This window comes from Equus quagga, chromosome 7 (assembly GCF_021613505.1).
Source record: "Equus quagga isolate Etosha38 chromosome 7, UCLA_HA_Equagga_1.0, whole genome shotgun sequence".
Taxonomy (NCBI): Eukaryota; Metazoa; Chordata; class Mammalia; order Perissodactyla; family Equidae; genus Equus; species Equus quagga.
Window position 1 is genome coordinate 79,012,828 of NC_060273.1, and position 19,190 is coordinate 79,032,017.

Genomic DNA, 19,190 nt, shown 5'->3' on the forward strand with positions numbered 1-19,190 from the left:
ACACAGCTCCACAGCGGCAAAGCTAGTACTTCCCTGTAGTAGAGGGTCTCATCAGATCGCTTTCCGGAAGCGGGGTGGTAACAGCCTGGGCACCTGCGGGAGTGTGGTTCCTTGAGCATGCCACGGGCAGCCCTGAGATAGCCTTTCCAACCAAGGCCCCAGCTGGATGACAACTTGAATATCTCAGCCACTGGCATGTCAGTCGTAGGAGAGGTGCCCAGACCTCGCTGAGGCTTGGGGAATTGCTACAAAGAAGCACTGTACCAATTACCGCAGAAAAAACTTGGACGGTGTATTCTCCAGTAGTTAAAACCAATCTTGTGTTTCAGGTCACCATCAGGAGCAAGCCTAGAAAACCTATTCGGGGCGGGGGGGGGGGGGGGGGGGGGGCAGGTTTTAGGAAAATTAGCCCTCAGCTAACTTCTGCTGCCAACCCTCCTCTTTTTGCTGAGGAAGACTGGCCCTGAGCTAACATCCGTGTCCATCTTCCTCTACTTTATATGTGGGACGACTGCCACAGCATGGCTTGACAAGGAGTGCCATGTCCTAACCGGGAAAACACCCTCCCCCACGCCTCCACCCTCACTCCCTGCCCGCAGAGGGGATAGTGGGCGCTTAACTGCTGTGCCACTGGGCCGGCCCCCCTGGAGTTGTGTGTTAGGAGGTGGAAGCAAAAAGCTAATTCACTGAGCAACCACTGTGTGTCCAGCCCTATACCAGGACCAGTGAGATATAAGACCAGGCCTGGGCTGGGAGGTGTTTATTATCTGACGGGAGATATGGGAGAACAATAAGGAATGTTTTCCTGGGAGATGATGCCACATTCTCAAGTGTACCCTGAGGTTTTCTGATTCTTAAGCTGTGTTCTTTCCTCTATCTGGAAGGGACCTTGAAGATCATTGATTCTAACTCTTGAATTTAGAGAGGAGAAACTAGAGCCCCTAAGGGAACGATCTTGCCAAAAGTCATACAGTAGGTCAGTAGCAATACTGCCTCACCTATTGACTAGAGAAGGTTGGACCAATAGGGCAGGGCCACCGTGGATTCAGTAAGTCAAAGGAGGGCAAAACTGTATCCAGTCGTCCAGGGTGGGTATCTTTGAGGCTGGAGGTGAAGAGGAACATTCCACAGCTCCAAATCTTTTCTTCCTAAGGTATATGATGGGAGAGTTACAAAAATGCCCATTGGTCAGATTTTTAAAATTTTTTGTTCAACAATAATTTTTTTTGTATTAGAAAAGCAGTATATATTTGTTGCAAGAAATATAAATAAGCAAAAGGAAGGAAAGGAAAGTCAACCATACTCCCATCATCCAACGATGAACCATTTTTAACATTTGGTTTATGTCCTTCCTCTTTTTCTTTTTTGGTAAGTCTTTTTTCCTTAAATATACATAGACACTTTTCTTTGAAAAACGTAGGATCATGCCATAATTCTATTTGGTAATCTGCCTCTTTTTAAAACATAAACACTGACTGTATTTAAGGTGTACAACATGATGATTTGATATACATAAACATAGTGAAATGATTACTACAGTCAAGATAATTAACATCTATCTCTTAACTCTTTTGTGTGTGTGTGTGGTGAGAGCACCTGAAATCTTTGGTAATCTACTTTTGTTTTGGTTTGGTTTTTTGCTGAGGAAGATTAGCCCTAAGCTAACATCTGTGCCAAATCTTCCTCTATATGTGTTCGCTGTTTGTGGGTCACCACCACAGTGTGGCTGATGAGTGGTATAGGTCCACGCCTGGGATCTGATCCTTGAATTTAACCTCTACACCGTGGGGCCAGCCCGGGTAATCTACTTTTAAAATAAACAATATATAGTGAATTTTCCAGTGTCAATACACATTTCTACCATATTTGAAGGGCTACATATTCTATTATATAAATGCACCATATTTTAACTGGTCACATTTTGGGGGACATTTAAGCTGTTTCCAATTTTTACTGTTAAAAATATTGCCGTAGTGAATATCCTGTAGTTAGTCTTTGTACAACTCTAAGAGTGCTTCTTTAGGATAGGCTCCTAGAAATGAAGTTGCAGCATCAAATAGTAATCAGATTTTTGCGTCTATGTTCATGAGGGATATCAGTTTATAATTTTCTTTTCTTGTAATATCTTTATCATGTTTTCATATCAAGGTTATTCTAGCTTCATAAAATAAATTGGGAAGTGTTCCCTCCTCTGTGTTCTGAAAGAGTTTGTGTAGGATTGATTTTTTTTTTTCTTACTTAAATGAATATTTGGTAGAATTCACCATTGAAGCCATCTGATCCTGGAGTTTTCTTTGTGGAAAAAGTTTGATAATAAATTCAATTTCTTTAAAAAGTTTGAGACTATTCAGATTTTTGTTTTTTCTTCTTGTGTCCATTGTGATAATTTGTGTTTTTCAAGGAATTTGTCCATTTCATTTAACTTGTCCAATATATTAGCATTAGTTACTCATAATGTCTTCTTATTTTTCCTGGTACTATCTGGAGCATCTATAATGATAACCCTTTTTTTATGCCTGATGGTGGTTATTTGTGTTTTCTGTTTTTTTCTTGATAAATCTTGCTAGGGATTTATCAATTTTGTTAATTCTTCCAAAGAACCAACTTTTGACCTTGTATTTTTTCTATTGTTTGTTCATTTTGATTTCTGTTTTTATTTTTATTATTTTCTTTCTTCTACTTATTTTGGATGTGATTTGTTCTTTTCCTAGCTTCTTAAAGTGGGAGCTTAGAACACTGATTTTACACTTTTCCTTTTTTTTAAAGAAGATTAGCCCTGAGCTAACTGCTGCCAATCCTCCTCTTTTCACCAAGGAAGACCGGCACTGAGCTAACATCCATACCCATCTTCCTCTCCTTTACATGTGGGACGCCTACCATAGCGTGGCGTGTCAAGTGGTGCCATGTCCGCACCGGGGATCCAAACCAGCGAACCAGGGGCGGCCGAAGTGGAAGGTGTGCACTTAACCGCTGTGCCACCGGGCAGCCCCTCCTTTTTTCTAATATAAGCACTTTCTAATAAAGAATTAAAAGCACACTGCTTTGCTGCATCCCACAATTTTATGTTTTATTTTCATTTTCATTTGGTTTAAAATAGTTTCTAGCGGCCGGCCCCGTGGCCGAGTAGTTAAGTTCGCGTGCTCTGCTTTGGTGGCCCAGGGTTTCACCTGTTCAGATCCTGGGCACTGCGGACATGCCACCGCTCATCAGGCCATGCTGAGGCGGTGTCCCACATAGCACAACCAGAGGCACTCACAACTAGAATCTACAACTATGTACTGGGGGGCTTTGGGGAGAAGAATAAAAAAAAAAAAAGGAAGAAGAAGATTGCCAACAGTTGTTAGCTCAGGTGCCAATCTTAACGAAAAGAAAAAAGTTTCTAATTTCCCCTGTGATTTATTCTTTGACCAAGGCTTATTTTCAGATACTTTGGAATGTATTGGTCATCAGGGAAATGCAAATTAAATTGATAATGAGATGCCATTTTACACCCACTGGAATGGCTAAAATCAAGCATTGACAACAATAAGTGATGACAAGGAAGTACAGCAATTGGAACTCTCATACATTGCAGGTGAGAGTATAAAATGATACAACCAGTTTGGGGAACTGTTTGGTAATTTCTTATAAAATTAAACATATATATATATATATACCATATGACTCAGCAATTCTTCTCTTAGGTATTTATTCAAGAAAAATGAAAACATATGTCCACAAAAAGACTTGTACACAAATGTTTATAGCAGCCTTATTCATATATAGCCTAAAAGCAGAGACAGCCCCAACGTCCATCAACAGGAGAATGGGATAACAAATTATGACATTCATACAATGGAATTATACATGAACAAAAAAAGGATGAGCTATTGACACACTCAACAACACGAATGAATTATTAGAACTTTCTGATTATTATTTAAGCAATTATTTAAGCAAAAGAAGACAGACACAAAAGAATATCAACTGTACAATTCCATTTGTATGAAGTCCAGAGACAGACAAAACTAATTTGTGGTGTTTGAAGTAAAAAAAGTGGTTGCCAGGGGCTGGCCCCGTGGCCGAGTGGTTAAGTTCGCGCGCTCCGCTGCAGGCGGCCCAGTGTTTCGTTGGTTCGAATCCTGGGCGCGGACATGACACTGCTCATCAAACCACGTTGAGGCAGCGTCCCACATACCACAACTAGAAGGACCCACAACGAAGAATATACAACTATGTACCCGGGGGCTTTGGGGAGAAAAAGGAAAAAATAAAATCTTTAAAAAAAAAAAAAAAAAGTGGTTGCCATTGTTGGGAGGTGATTTGTCAAGAAAGGGTTCTAGGAAATTTTCTGGGATAATTGAGGTGTTCTATATATTGTTTTGGGTGGAAGTTACACAGTTGTGTGTATATATATATGCACACAATTGTCATAACTCATGGAACGGAACACTAAAGATCTGTGCATTATATTATATGTAAATTGTATATATATATATAATAAAACAATACAAATTTTTTTAAAGAGTATGCAGAATTTTTAGGTCTTCTTATATAATATATTTCTCCTTGGGGTGAGTTTTCCTCCCACTCACCCTACATGGATCTTTAGAGCCCTCAGTTTACCTTCCATTATCCTACTGAGATTGTGAGCACACTGCATATACTTGGACTTTGATATTCCCTCTTGGTTGTTAACCCAATTCTGCAAGCATTATAGTATTTAAACGTTTTCCTTTGGCAAAGGTGTTCCCAGGGCTAATAGCTGTATTAAATGATACGGAGGACATTTTGATCAATATAAATAGACAAGTGATTGCTGTGGGCTGAGCAAAAAGCACAGCCCAAGCAATTTGGGAACTCCCTATTTTTGGATCTCAGCAACCCTATAGGAGAGTTCATTTTGTCTTATGAGAATAACTGGGGGCTGGCCCCGTTGCCGAGTGGTTAAGTTCACGCACTCTGCTTCTGCAGCCCAGGGTTTCACCAGTTTGAATCCTGGGCGCAGACGTGGCACCGCTCGCCAGGCCATGCTGAGGCGGCATCCCACATGCCACAACTAGAAGGACCCACAACTAAAAATACACAACTATGTACCGGGGGGCTTTGGGAGAAAAAGAAAAAATAAAATCTTTAAAAAAAAAAAAAGAATGACTGACTAAGGAGTATTAGGTAAACCAGGAATTGATTTTCTAGCTGCATCAGTATGATCCCTTTTTGTGATATTTTCTAAGATGTAGTTTAAAACATAAGAATATCCCCAAACATTCCAGACTCTTTAAGATAGTGCCATCATTAGAGGCCAATCTATTTCCTTGGAAAGCTAGGCTTTGTGAGTTTGAAGTGGCTCATTTTTTCATAGTAAAAAATCAGAACAGTGGTTTACCAGTGGAATTGTACTCGATTTTACATTCTTTTTGTACAGCCACTCTCTCCTGTTATATATGATTTAGGGTGTGTTCTGCCGACCAGCATTTATTCTGTTGTTAGGCTATGGCCCCATATCCATGCCCTACCTCATAGGAATTGCTAAGTAAAGAAATGACACTAGTTTTGCCATCTGACTCCGATAACACTTTCTTATGTTTTTTTGGCAGCCTGGTTTTAGCCTAAAAGTCATCTTTCAAGAAGCTTTCCTGACAAGTCACCCCAAACTAGATGCCCTTAGATTAGAGTCCTGTCATCAGAGATTGATCACACTTCATTGTAATTGTTGGACAACTGTCTCATTCAATAGACTGTCAGTTTCTGGAGAGCAGAGCTGTTGTCTCTTTTGTTCCTCTTCTAATCCCCAGTGCCCGGAATATCAAAGACACTTGTTGAATGAATTCATGAATGACTGACTGAATAATGAGCAGCTCAAGAAAACCTCCTTTATACTCACACGTTGTTGGGTAAGACAGCAGCTCCCTTAAAGAAAGAAAGAAACAAACAAAAATAGTCCATGGTATTCCAAGACTTTATGTCACAAAACTACAGTCTAAACCCAGTGTAGAAGGGTTCAAAATCTAGTAGGAAGGAGAAATACTGTCCCTACTCTGTCCTTAGAGAAAATATAATTGTGCAAATGTGGACTTCCTCCTGCTGAAATAGTCCAAAAGGAGAAGGAGATGGTTGTGCATATTTGTGCTTCCTCCCTTACTGAGGTCAGTCGTGCTAAGAGGTAGTGTGGTACAGTGACACAGCAGTTTAGAACCAACGCTTCGTAGTCAGTGGATTTGAACCCTACTCTACTGTTTACTCATCGTGTGAAGTTTGTGCAAGTTACTTGACCTCTTGAAACTCGGTTTTTTTCATCATCAGTAAAACAGGGATAGTATTAGTATCTTCACAGGATTGTGAGATTAAATAACAAAAAGTATGTATAAAGGTCCTGGCCTGAAGGAAGTGCTCATCAAATATTAGTTATGATAATATGATAATTTTTCTGCGAAAAGAAGTGTTATAAAAGACTGGTCCCAGCCAATCTTCTGCCCTCGAGACAAGTCTACAAGCTCAGTCTCTGTGAAGCTGGGATTGGTGTCCTGTTTCGGAGTCCCAGAGCCCTCAACCACTGTTCTTTCCCACGGAGCTTGTGGCCCAGAAGAGAATGCATCAGCAAAGGGTGGATCCCTTTCTGCAGGCCTGGCCCACACTCCACGTGGTGGCAACCTTGGAGGGCTTTCAGCCTGGAAAACAAACGGCCTGGCCGTTGAATCTAAAGACAGTCCCCCAACCTCCCACTGTATCCTGGAGAGGAGGTGAGAGGACTCGAATGGAAGGCTGTGCATATACAAGTCGTCAACCAAATCTGTTAGTCATTATTATGTGGTATTATTCAAAGGGAAAGGTTGAACAATTTTAAAATGTGATTCTGTTAGTTATTAAATCTGCTGCTTAAATAAAGGATTTACCTATCTGTAAAAGTGGCTTACATAGCAAAGGATGTGGACAAGTCATGTATTTATTATGTGTTTGGGTAGGGGAAGGGAATTTGTAAAGATAACAGAAAAGGACCTGGAGTTCCAGAGAAGTCTTGGACCCTTGGAGAGAAGGACAGGGGGGCTACCCTCGGGGGGGCGAGGTCTAAGGACAGTGAAGCAGATTGGGTGGCAGAGCAGTGTAGACTGCTGAGTAAAGTCCCTATTTCTGAGGACTTGGTGGTTCTCACAGTCTATACAGCCTCTTCACTGCTGGGAAGGAGATCAGAAGCCAGAATTCAAATAGCTTTAGCAACAAACAAGATGTATGGTATAACCCTATTTGTGTTTCCAATAGTGTATAGAGACTACACAATATAGATAATCTATGTGGTATATGCATAGGATAACATCTGTATCTGGTGGTTATCTGAGAGGGGATTATGAAGAACTTTTGATTTCTAGGCCATACATTTCTGAAATGTTGAATGTTTTATACTGAGCATGTTTTATTCTTATATTAAAAAAAGAGTTTTAAAATCTAATAATGTTATAGCAAAAAATTGGACACAGTCTAACTCTTTATCAATTGGGAAAGGTTAGAGTACTGTAATTTGTATTACGGAATACTATGCCACCATGGAAAGAATGAGATGCACATATCCTTCTCTGGAAGAATTATCACAGTACTGTTGAGGTTTAAAAAAAAGCAACTGCAGTGAAATGCGGTTGATATAATTCCATTATTGTGGGTTAAAAAAGTCTTGATGATGCATACATATATAAAAATTCATGGAGCTGTATGTACACTTGAGATTTGCACAATTTATTCTGTTATACCTCAATACATTTTTTTTTAAAGATTGGCACCTGAGCTAACTGTTGCCAATCTTCTTTTTTTTTCTGCTTTTTCTCCCCCTCTCCCCCAAGTACATAGTTGTATATTTTAGTTCTGGTCCTTCTAGTTATGGTATGTGGGACGCTGCCTCAACATGGCCTAATGAGGGGTGCCATGTCTGCACCCAGGATCCCAACTGGCGAAACCTGGGCCACCGAAGCGGAGAGCACGAACTTAACCACTCGGCCACAGGGCAGGCCCCAATACATTTTTTTTTAATCTTTGTGAAATTCTGGTTGTATGTGTGTGTCTGGGTGTATATGTATCAGAATGTGCATAGAAAAATATGTAGACACATGAAGACCAAATTTTTAACAGTAGCTACTTAGTTATCCCTTGAGAATTGCATGGGGAAAGTGAGGGAAGCTTCTTTTACTTTTTGCTTTACATAATCCTAGATTATTCACAATTTTTCTTTTTAAACCTTTTATATATATATATATATATTTTAAAGATTTTATTTTTTTCCTCTTTTCTCCCAAAGCCCTCCTGTACATAGTTGTGTCTTTTTTAGTTGTGGATCCTTCTAGTTGTGGCATGTGGGATGCCGCCTCAGCGTGGCCTGATGAGCGGTGCCATGTCCTCACCCAGGATTCGAACTGGCGAAACCCTGGGCCACTGAAGCAGACCGCGCGAACTTAACCACCCCGCCATGGGGCCGGCCCCCACATTTTTAAATAATAAGGATGAGTTGTTTTTGTTATTAAAACAATAAAAACTAAAGAGAAAAAAAATTCTTTGTCTTCTGTGTGGTTCCCTAAATCACTCCACTGATTTCAGGGGCATTTCTGCTGGCTTCCCTCCCTCTCAGTGGATAAAGAAAATGAAGTGAGAATATTCCAGAGGCTTCAGGCAAATTGTGTCCAGTTCAGATCATGGTATTGCTGATTTTCCTCTAATTTACATTAAGAAAATTGAACTTTTTGTTGAAGTCGATCTTGTTCACACGAGAAAGCAGACGAACTTTAAAGCTATGGTGTCACGGCCTTGTAACATTAACACTGCTCTCGGAAAAGAATTGAGATTTGGCGGCGAAGCTCCGGGTGAATATTACCACTTTTTAAATGTCTATTTTTACTAAGGCCCCAGAAGCATTCCTTTGGAAACGTTCCAATAAAATTAGCCAATGGGAAACAGGCACAGGGGACCTGACAAGGCGGGGCTGGTTTAGAGAAACGTCAGTAGAGAGTGAGAAAGCTGCGTCCACAGCCAGGCCCCTCCCTACAGCCTTCGGCTCCGTCCGGTCCCCGGTGTCACCTCTGGGGCAGCTGCCGCCTCTGCGGATGGGGCTGGGGACCAACCCGGAACACCGTCCTTCCTCTGTAGCCAGACCCACGTGCATCCAGGGTTCACACGGATTTAGAGGAATGGTTGGGCCCAAAGGAAGCAGAATGACCAAAGAGATGTACACAAAATAGGGAGGAGAAAGAGCGCCAAGGATGGGGACCCCTTGCCAAACTTTATCTTTCAGAATAATGTTGTGACTAATGTAGAATAACCCAGATCCATCATTAGGGTATGGAGGAGGGGGTGCCTCACTAGCTTTACCTTTTTTCCCCCAAAATGAAAATATCTTTAATTTTTTTGTCTGATTATAGAAGTAACATGTTTGTTGTAAATTAGTATAGAAGTAACATGTTTGTTGTAAATTAGTCAAACAATACAGAAACCCACAGAGCTGAAAATAAAGCCCGCTTCTCTAATTCTACCTTCCCAGGAATAACCACCGTAACAAATGATGTGTGTCTGTCCAAACATTCTAATGTAAATATTGTATATATAAATATACATACTGTATGACATAGCACAGGCTGACTTTGACAATCAATCCTTAACCTGGACATCAGGTTTCTCAAATATAAAATGAGGGTAGTAATAAATAGTAACTGCTATTTTAATTTTTTTACATAAGTAGACATACTACATATAAGATTCTACACAGGTACTGTTAAACTTTATTTTTGAAATATTTATAGATTCACAGGAAGTAGCAAAAATAATGTAGAAAGTTCCAGTGCCTTTCATCCAGTTGCCTTCAGTGGTTACATCTGACATCATAAGGGTACAATATCAAAACCAGGAAAATTATGTACAATATGCATATATAATTTAACATCATTTTATCACATGTGCAGATTCCTGTAACCACCACCACGATCAAGATGCGGAACTTTTCCATCACCACAGAGATCTCCCTGGTACCTCTTTATGGTCACATTCACCACCCCCCCTACCCAAACATCTCTAACCCCTGGCAATTACTAATTTATTTTCCATCTCTATAATTGTGTCATTTTGAGGATGTTATATAAATAGACAGTATGTGACCTTTTGAAATTGGCTTTTCTCAGTCAGCGTAACACCCTTGAGACCCATTCAAATTGTGTATCAACATTTTTTCCTTTTTATTGCTGTGTAGTATTCCATTCTGTAATGTATTAAAAAATTTTTTTTAATTGTGGTAAAATATACCTGACCAAAAATTTGCCATTTTAACCATTTTCAAGTGTATAGTTCAGTAGCATTAAGTATATTCACATTGTTGTGCAACCATTACCACTATCCATCCACAGAAATTTTTTTATCTTGCAAAACTGAAACTCTGTACCCATTAAACAATAACTCAATTCCCCTTCCCCCAGTCCCTGGCAAGCACCATTCTACCTTCTGTCTCTACGAATTTGACTACTCTAGATAGCTCAAATAAGTGGAATCATGCAGTATTTGTCCTTTTGTAATTGGCTTATTTCACTTTAAGTCCTCAAGCTTCAGCCATGTTGTAGCTTGTCCGATTTCCCTTCCTTTTTAAGACTGAATAATATTCCATTGTGTGTATATCCATTCTTCTGCCGATGGATACTTGGGTTGCTTCTATCTTTGGTCTATTGTGGATAATGCTGCTATGAACATGGATGTTCTATGATGTACTTTTGTTTGTCAAAACTATATCATGCCACTGGTTAACAAAACAGTAGATGAAAAGTTTCTCTTTGTAGAAGTATTCCAGCCAATATTTTAAGAAAGAACGATAGAATATCAGCATTTTTCAACCTCTAATGAATTAATTGGTCGAGGCATGGAGCATAAATGGCTGCTAACTTTTTAGAAAGAGACAACTAGACACTATGTGCCTTCTGGTAGAAGTACACCACAGCAACGATGAAGAAATCTTGCCATCAAATCTCTGCAACAACTGTGAAGTAACAGGAAACAGAAAGGACAGAAAAGCATATCAAAACTACACCTTGGAAATGCAACCAGCAAAATCCAGATTGTGAGAAACTTCATGACAAATAACATAGTTTCTTCAGCTAATAAGTTGCAAGTAAGCACACTCGTACACATACGTACACACACAGAGAGATGGAGGAAACATAAATCAAAAGATATTTAAGAACCCACACCAAAAATTTGTACGTTCATAACAGCATTATTCCTAATAGTAAAAATGTGGAAATGACTGATGAATGGGTAAACAAAATCTGGTATGTCTATACAATGGAATATTATTTGGCAATAAAAAGAAATGAAGTATTGACACATGCGGCAATATGGATGAACCTTGAAAACATGTTCAGTGAAAGAACCCAGTCACAAAGGACTGCATACTGTGTGATTCTATTTATATGAAATGTCCAGAATTGGCAAATCCAGAGAGACAGAAAGGAGATTTGGGGGATGATGGCTAACGGAAGGGGGTTACTTTTGGGGGGAATGAAAGTGTTCTAAAACTGATTGTGGTGGTGGATGTACAACTCTGTGAATATACTAAAATCTGTTAACTTGTACTCTTTAAATGGGTGAATTGTATGATATATGATTATAAATTAATAAAACTGTTAAAAATATTTAAGAAGCATATCAATCAATCACAATGTGTGGACTCTATATTCTGATTCAAGCAAACTAGTAAAAATGAAATTTATGATATAATTGGAAATTTGAATACCAACTAGATATTTGAAGATATTAAAGATTTATTACTATTTTTTAAATGTGATAATACTGTGGTTATTTTTTTATAGAGTCTTTTTCTTTCAGAGATACATACTGAAATATTTACAGATGAAAAGATGTCTGAAATTTGCTTCAAAATAGTGCAAGAAATAGGGGCTGGCCCGGTGGTGTAGTGGTTAAGTTCACGTGCTCTGCTTTGGCAGCCCAGGGTTTGCAGATTTGGATCCCGGGTGCAGACTTAGCACTGCTCATCAAGCCACGCTCTGGCAGCATCCCACATAAAATAGAGGAAGATTGGCACAGATGTTAGCTTGGAGTCAATCTTCCTCACAAAAATTAAAAAATAAAAAAATAATAATACAAGAAATAAACAGGTGGAAGTACAAATGAAACAAGATTTCCTGTGATGTAGTAACTGTTGATGCTGGGTAATGGATGCGTGAGAGTTCATTATAATCTATTCTGTCTACCTTCATATACGTTGAAAATTTTCCATAATAAAAATGAATATTGGTGAACATATTTCCATATCAATGCGTGGAGACCTACTTCATGCTCTTTAAGGATTGCATAGCCTTCCACATTTATTTTACCAGTTCCCTATTAAAGGACATTTGGATTGTTTCCAAATATTCAATATTCTAAACAATACCTCAGGAAATAACCTTGTACAAATGTCTCTGCCCAATTAACTATTTCTTTAGAATAAATTCACAGAAGTGAAAGTGCTAGATCAAAGGATGTGCATGTTTTAGATTTTTGTACATATGGAAAGATTGTTCTCTAGAAACATCCTTGAGGTTACCCATTTCCTAACACTTCCAATAATGTATTGGTCATTAGCAATCCTTTTCTTCTTTTTTTTAAAAAAAGCTTTACTGCAATATAACTTGTATATCATCAAATTTACTCATTTCAAGTGTACAAGTCAATGATTTTTAGTATATTTGTAAAGGTATGCAACAATCATCACAAACTATTTTAGAATATTATTATCACCCCATATAGAAACTTTGTTCCCATTTACAGTCACTCCTCAGTCCCACCTCAGTCCTTGGTAACCACTAATGTACTTCCTGTCTCTGTAGATTTGCCTTTTCTTGATATCTCATATAAATGGAATCATACAATATGTGTTCTTTCATGTCTGGCTTCTCTTAATGAGCATAATGTTTTTGAAGTTCATCCATGTTGTACTATGAATCAGTACTTTGTTCCTTTTTATTGCTAAATAGTATTCCACTATGTGCATATACCACATTTTGTTATGCATTCATCAGTTGATTGATAAACAACCCGAATGCTGTTTCCACTTTTTGGCTAATGTGAATAATGTTGCTATGTACGTTCTCATGCAAGTCTTTGTGTGGACTTACATTTTCATTTCTCCTGGGTAGATATCTAGGAGTAGAACTTCTGTGTCATATGACAATTTGATGTTTAACATTTTGAGAGACTGACAAACTGTTTTCCAAAGCAGCTGCACCATTTTGCATTCCCATCAGCAGTGTCTGAGGACTCCAAGTTCTCCACATTCTCACCAACACTTATTATTATCTGTTTTTTTTATTATAGCCATCCTAGTAGGTGTGAAGTAGTATCTCATTGTGGTTTTGATTTGCATTTCCCTGATGGCTAATAATGTTGAACATCTTTTCATGTGCTTTTTGGCTATTTGTATATATTCTTTGGAGAAATATCTATTCCAGTCTTTCACTCATTTTTTAATTATATTATTTGTCTTTAATCCTTTTATTTTTTGCCAGTCTGTGAGGTGAAAAATTGTTTTTGTTTGTTTTTATTTAATTACCAATGACCTGGACAATTTTTCACATACTTATTGGCCAATTGTATTTTTTGTTTTGTGAATTTCCAGTATTTGTAAGAGCTCTTCTTATATGAAGAAAATTAATCCTTTTTCATATATGTTAAAAATATCTCCCAAACTTTCCATTTTGACCACGGTAACTATATATATATATATATATATATATAACTATATATATATATATACCCTCTTCATACAAATAACCCAAATAGCTCAGGCTAATTAGGTTGAGACAGAGTACTTGATCCTGTCCAAGAGCACATAGTATTCGATGATCTCCCCATAACCTTCACCATTCTCTATCCTCTGGCCATGCTGAAGCAACCAATGGAGCAACTATCCCTTGATTATGGTGTCTCAAGCCTGCTTCTGAATAATCCCCTGCAGAGAGACACAAAGATAATAAAGCTTTTATTCTCATTTCACACCCTCCTTCTCTTCTAACAACAAGAACGTCAATAATCTCATTTATTGAACACTTACCAAGCATGTCAGACACTCTGCTTTGGCACCTTATGCAGATCATTATCTCTGTAGTGCTATGTTCCTCATGTCACAGATGAGGAAACAAGGCTGAGGGAGGTTTACTAACACACCCAAGGCCACAGAGCTAGGGAGTTGTGTGGCTGGGATTGGACCTGCGTTTATCTGACTCCAGAGACCATGCTCTTGCCCGCTGAGCTACATTTCTCCATTTCTGTAGCCAGGGCTTTCTCCTGGCTTCAGGTGTGCTTGACTAGGGAGGCCGAAGTGCAAAGTCTGGGGAATATCCATCCAATGAATATTTACCATTGGAAAATAGAGTGGAGACTCTGAACCCTACCATCCCCCTGAAGTGGAGGGTGATCTCTGTCTGCTGTCATTCTTTAGACAAATAATTCCTGAGCACTTACCAACATCTGCGTTATGCCTGGCATATAGTGAGTGATGAGTCAATAATTATTTGCTCAATAATGAATAAATGATTGAGTAAATGAATGAATGGGCATTTACTGTGTTCCAAGCATCCTGCCTGTATTTAGGGATACAATGCATAAAGGTGCCCATGGTCAAATGGGACAATGATATATAGGAAATTATAAGTCTGAGACAAATATATAGGGAATTGCAATCTTACAGGATAAACCCTATAGCAGCAGCAAAGATGACAATCATCATTTTTACTGAACCCTGACTCGAAATATTGCCTCATTTAAATTATCCCAACCACCCTATGAAGTGGATATGATTTTTATTTTACAGATGAGTAAACAGTTTCCAGATGAAGAAACTAAGGCTTTGGTAGGGATAGGCATAGGGGGCTGTGTAGCACAAAAGAGGGGTCCTAATCCAGATTGTGAGCTTCAGGGAAAGAGTCTTGGAGGGGACGACACCTCATTTGAAACCTGAATTACAAGTAGGAGGTAACCAGGCCTGCGGGAAGAGGGACTGCCTTTCCAGGCAGAGGAAAAGCATGTACAAAAGCCTGCCAGTCAGAGGAAGCATTTGTGGCCTCCCTTTCCCCTGCACTAGCGTCCGTGTTTCAAAAGTCTGAGAGCAAGCATCCGTTCTGTACCGGCTCTTCCTGTTTTCCCCCAAACACCTCTTTGTCATCTTGTAGACCAGAGCCTGCAACCAAATTGCCTTTTAGGTTTACCAGTTCATTCCAAATACTGCCAGGCTCCTAGGAATGGGTGGCTGAACTGAGGCCTGTCACACTCACAGGGTGGCCAGAGCAAGATCAGGTGGCCACTGCTGACACTAAAGGCAGACAGGAAGTCAAGCAAGTGTGTATGCGTGTGGGGTCCCCTTGGTGAGCCACATGCTTCCCCAAGCCCTGAATCTCCACTTTGAGTCTTACTCCTGGGGATCAAAATTTTCCTTCTAAAATGTAAATGGCCCCCTCAAATGGGCATCTTTGACCCTTAACACTTTAGGACCAATTGTATCAGTTATTTAATAGGGAATGAGGAGAGATACATTCTCTCACTCAACAAATATTCATTGAACGGCTACTTTGTGCAAGCCCCTATGCCTTTTCCAGGGTGTAAAAGGACAAAGTTGCAGCCCTCATAGAGCTCACATTCATAGAGGAGGTATTCCAGCTACTACGCCTATGTAACCAATTACCCAAAAATCCAGTGTTGTAAAACAATAATTTATTATGCTCATGGATTCTGTGGGTCAGAAGTTCAGGCAGGGCACAGTGAAGATGGCTTATCTCTGTTGTACCACGTCTAGGGCATCAGCTGGAAAACTCAAAGGCCAGGCTCTGGAATCATCTGAAGGTTCGCTCACCCACACGTAGTGGTTGATGCTGGGTGTAGGCTGGAATACCTAAATGTGAAGAAAAGAAGACTGCCCTGAGGATGAGACTCTCCGAAGGGCTGTGGCACTATAATAACAGCTCATGTTTATTAAGTGCCTTCCATGTGCCAGACATAAGGAAAACATTATCCCACGTAACCCAGGAGACTGGATGAAAAACGAGTATCAAGGGTAGAGGGGAAAGCCAGACAGGACTGAGTGGAATTGTGACTCTACAAATCATTTGAACATGGACAACTTTCTCTCTCTTAAAAAATGTGTGTGTGTGTGCGTGTGTGCATCTGCGTGATGTATAAAATAAAAAGTAAGAATTCCAGCCCTTTGCAAATATCTCCTGAATCCCGCTGCCTGGGAGTTTCATTGTTACCAGTGTGGTGTGTATCCTTCAAGATCCTTTTCTTTGCATTTTTGTCTCTCTATATAAAACTGTGGTTTATTTTTACATAAACGGAATCACACTACTTTTTTCTGCAACTTGCTCTCTTACGCATCAATATATCATGGACTACATTTTTCTTTTTAAAGACTGTAGAATATTTTATAATAATAATTGTATCATACTTTATTTAACTAATCCCTTATTGAAGGATATTTAAGTTGAGGTTAATTTTTTAGCACATTTGTAGGATAAATTCCTAGATACATTAATGCTGGGTGAAAGGATAGGCAAATTTAAATATTCAATAGAAATTGCCAGATTGTTTGCTAAGGAGGTTATAAGATTTACACTCTCCACCAACAGTGTATAAGATCACCTGTTTCCCCATACCCAAAGACATCCCTCATCACACGTGAGGTCAGGCACACCTTTCCATATGCTTTTTGGCAACTTACATTTCTTGCTCAGAGATTTGCATGCCCATATCTTTCTGAAGTTTGGTTTCTTCATTTGTGGAAATCGGGATGTAGATTCCTGGGAATCCCAAGCATGAGAACTATAGGATCAAGAATGAATGGCAACGCTTGTGCAACTCCTGCCTCCCTCACCCCTACTACCATGGGTGAGAACCCCACACATGATGGCTCTTTGATTGAAGAAGGCCTCTGGCCCTGAAGGGAGGACACTAGGGATTTCTTCTCTGAGCGGCTTTTGAGCCCTTTTTGTAACTCATTGGAAGCCGCCAGCCTATGGTAGCCGGTGATAAACAGCAGCTACATCCACTTGTAATCCCAGGTAACGGCTTTATGGCAGTGGCCAGAGACTCTCTAAACTAAACACAAGAATCCTTGAGAAGCATCATGGGAGGCTCTAAATTGGGCCCACCCATCCCCTCCCTGAAGGTTGGTGTCCCAGAAACAGAGTTGCCCACTGGATGGAGATTCTGGCATTGTCATTTACTTTGCTGAGTAATATTGGGCAAGTGGTTTCTCCAACTCTGAGCTCAGTTTCTTCATCTGTAAAATGCAGATAATAACAGCACTGACACAAAGGAATGGTTGTAGGATTTGGTGAGCTAACATATGAAGAGCACCAGGCACCTAACCAGGTAGTTATTATTACTCTTACAGATCTCTAACAAGGTTTCTAACCTCTCTATTAATAGCTCACTTAACATTCCTGTCAGTAGGTAAATAAAATCTCTCTTGCAATCTAATCTCAATACCTCCTACTGCTGGTTCAGCTCATTCACTTGAGTTCTCTAGTGAGGGAAGGTCATTTTTAGGACCCTCTTGTAGCTTTTTCTTTTTTCCCCTGATCAGACACAGTCTGTCAAGGCAGGATATGCTGGAGAGGGGTGCTTGTGGTGGCTCCTCCCACTCTTTATTTTTTAATTTTTTTTTAAGATTTTATTTTTTTCCTTTTTCTCCCCAAAGCCCCCCAGTACATAGTTGTATATATTCTTCATTGTGGGTCCTTCTAGTTGTGGCATGTAGGACGCTGCCTCAGCGTGGTTTGATGAGCAGTGCCGTGTCCGCGCCCAGGATTATGAACCAACGAAACACTGGGCCGCCTGCAGCAGAGCGTGCAAACTTAACCACTTGGCCACGGGGCCAGCCCCTCCTCCCACTCTTTCTTTGCCTGAATCTATCTCTGGAGACCCAGATGCTATCAGCTTGCATGAGAAGGAGGGGGGAACATTCTCACCTGGCTCAGCTTCTGTGGCTTTAGCCTATTTCCACCTGGATCTTTATACTTCTCCTGCCAGGACCCCAGGGGTTCTATTGACCCCTTCCAGAGAAGGAGGGTGTGGGGTGATTGGGCCAAGTTTGGGATTGGGTCCCTGCATAGGGCTTAATAATCATCATAAAGGCCTCCCCGGCTAGGGAGACTTGGAGCCTCCTAAGGGGCTTTCACATTCAGGATCCTCAAGCCTCCTTTGATCCCTCATCTCACCCTGAGGGGGTGTCTAGCCCAGGTTTCCAGAGGTGTCCTAGTAATGCATAACAATGGCCTCTTGTCACTGAGAACTTACCACACACAGGACTGTATCTTCAGCACTTGGTAATAATAATAGCTAGCATTTATTGAGTGCTTATTAGGTATCAAACCCCTCACTACTGGGAGGAAGATACTGTTACAGACAAGGAAAAGAGCTTGAGGGTCCTTAACTGCCCAAGGCAACAAGGAAAGAAAAAGGCCAGGCTGGCACCTAAAGTCCTGCTGGGACTCCAAAACTAGTGCTCTCTACCTCTAGGTTGGCTGCACTTCCAAACCTGTCCCTCCCCTCCCTCCTGCTGGTACCTCAGCTTCCCCTGACTTCCCCTGATCAGGAGTTTTTTTTCTGGGCCCTTCTCTCCCCTCCAGCCCACCCACTGAGATTTTGAATACCCTCCATTATCAATCATTCATTGGTCCCTCCAATTATTCAAGACCCTCCTGGGGTCACGAAAGGATTAGATCCCCAATCCCTCCCAGTCCAGCCACTCCTCCATCCTTTCTGGGGCTAGCCAACCCATCCAAAGATCAAAGGTCACCAGAGTCCAGAAGGGGTGCTATGGAAGTGTCCTTCCTCCCAGGGTCAGCCCCTAAAGATTGGGAGGTGGCCTAGACCTTACCAGGGTAATCAAGTCTGGATCCTCCCCTGCTAAAGAATCCCTTGGGAAACCCTGGGTGGTGGGGAACTGGGGGAGCATGCAGGGAAGCTGGAGTGCGCTGGCTAACTGGTCCCATAGTTATTTTCTAGTTTTATCTCCCAGGGCTCCCTAGGAATAGTTGCAAACGCAGGCTGGCTTCTTCTCCTGCCCACCCTTCTTTACCTCCCAGCAGCATTATCTCCTAACACGACTCCTAAAATCTAATGCTATATAGACCCATCTGTATTTTGGCAATATAGTCAAAAGTGCGCTCCCTTTGACCCAACAAGTCCACATCTAGAAAGCT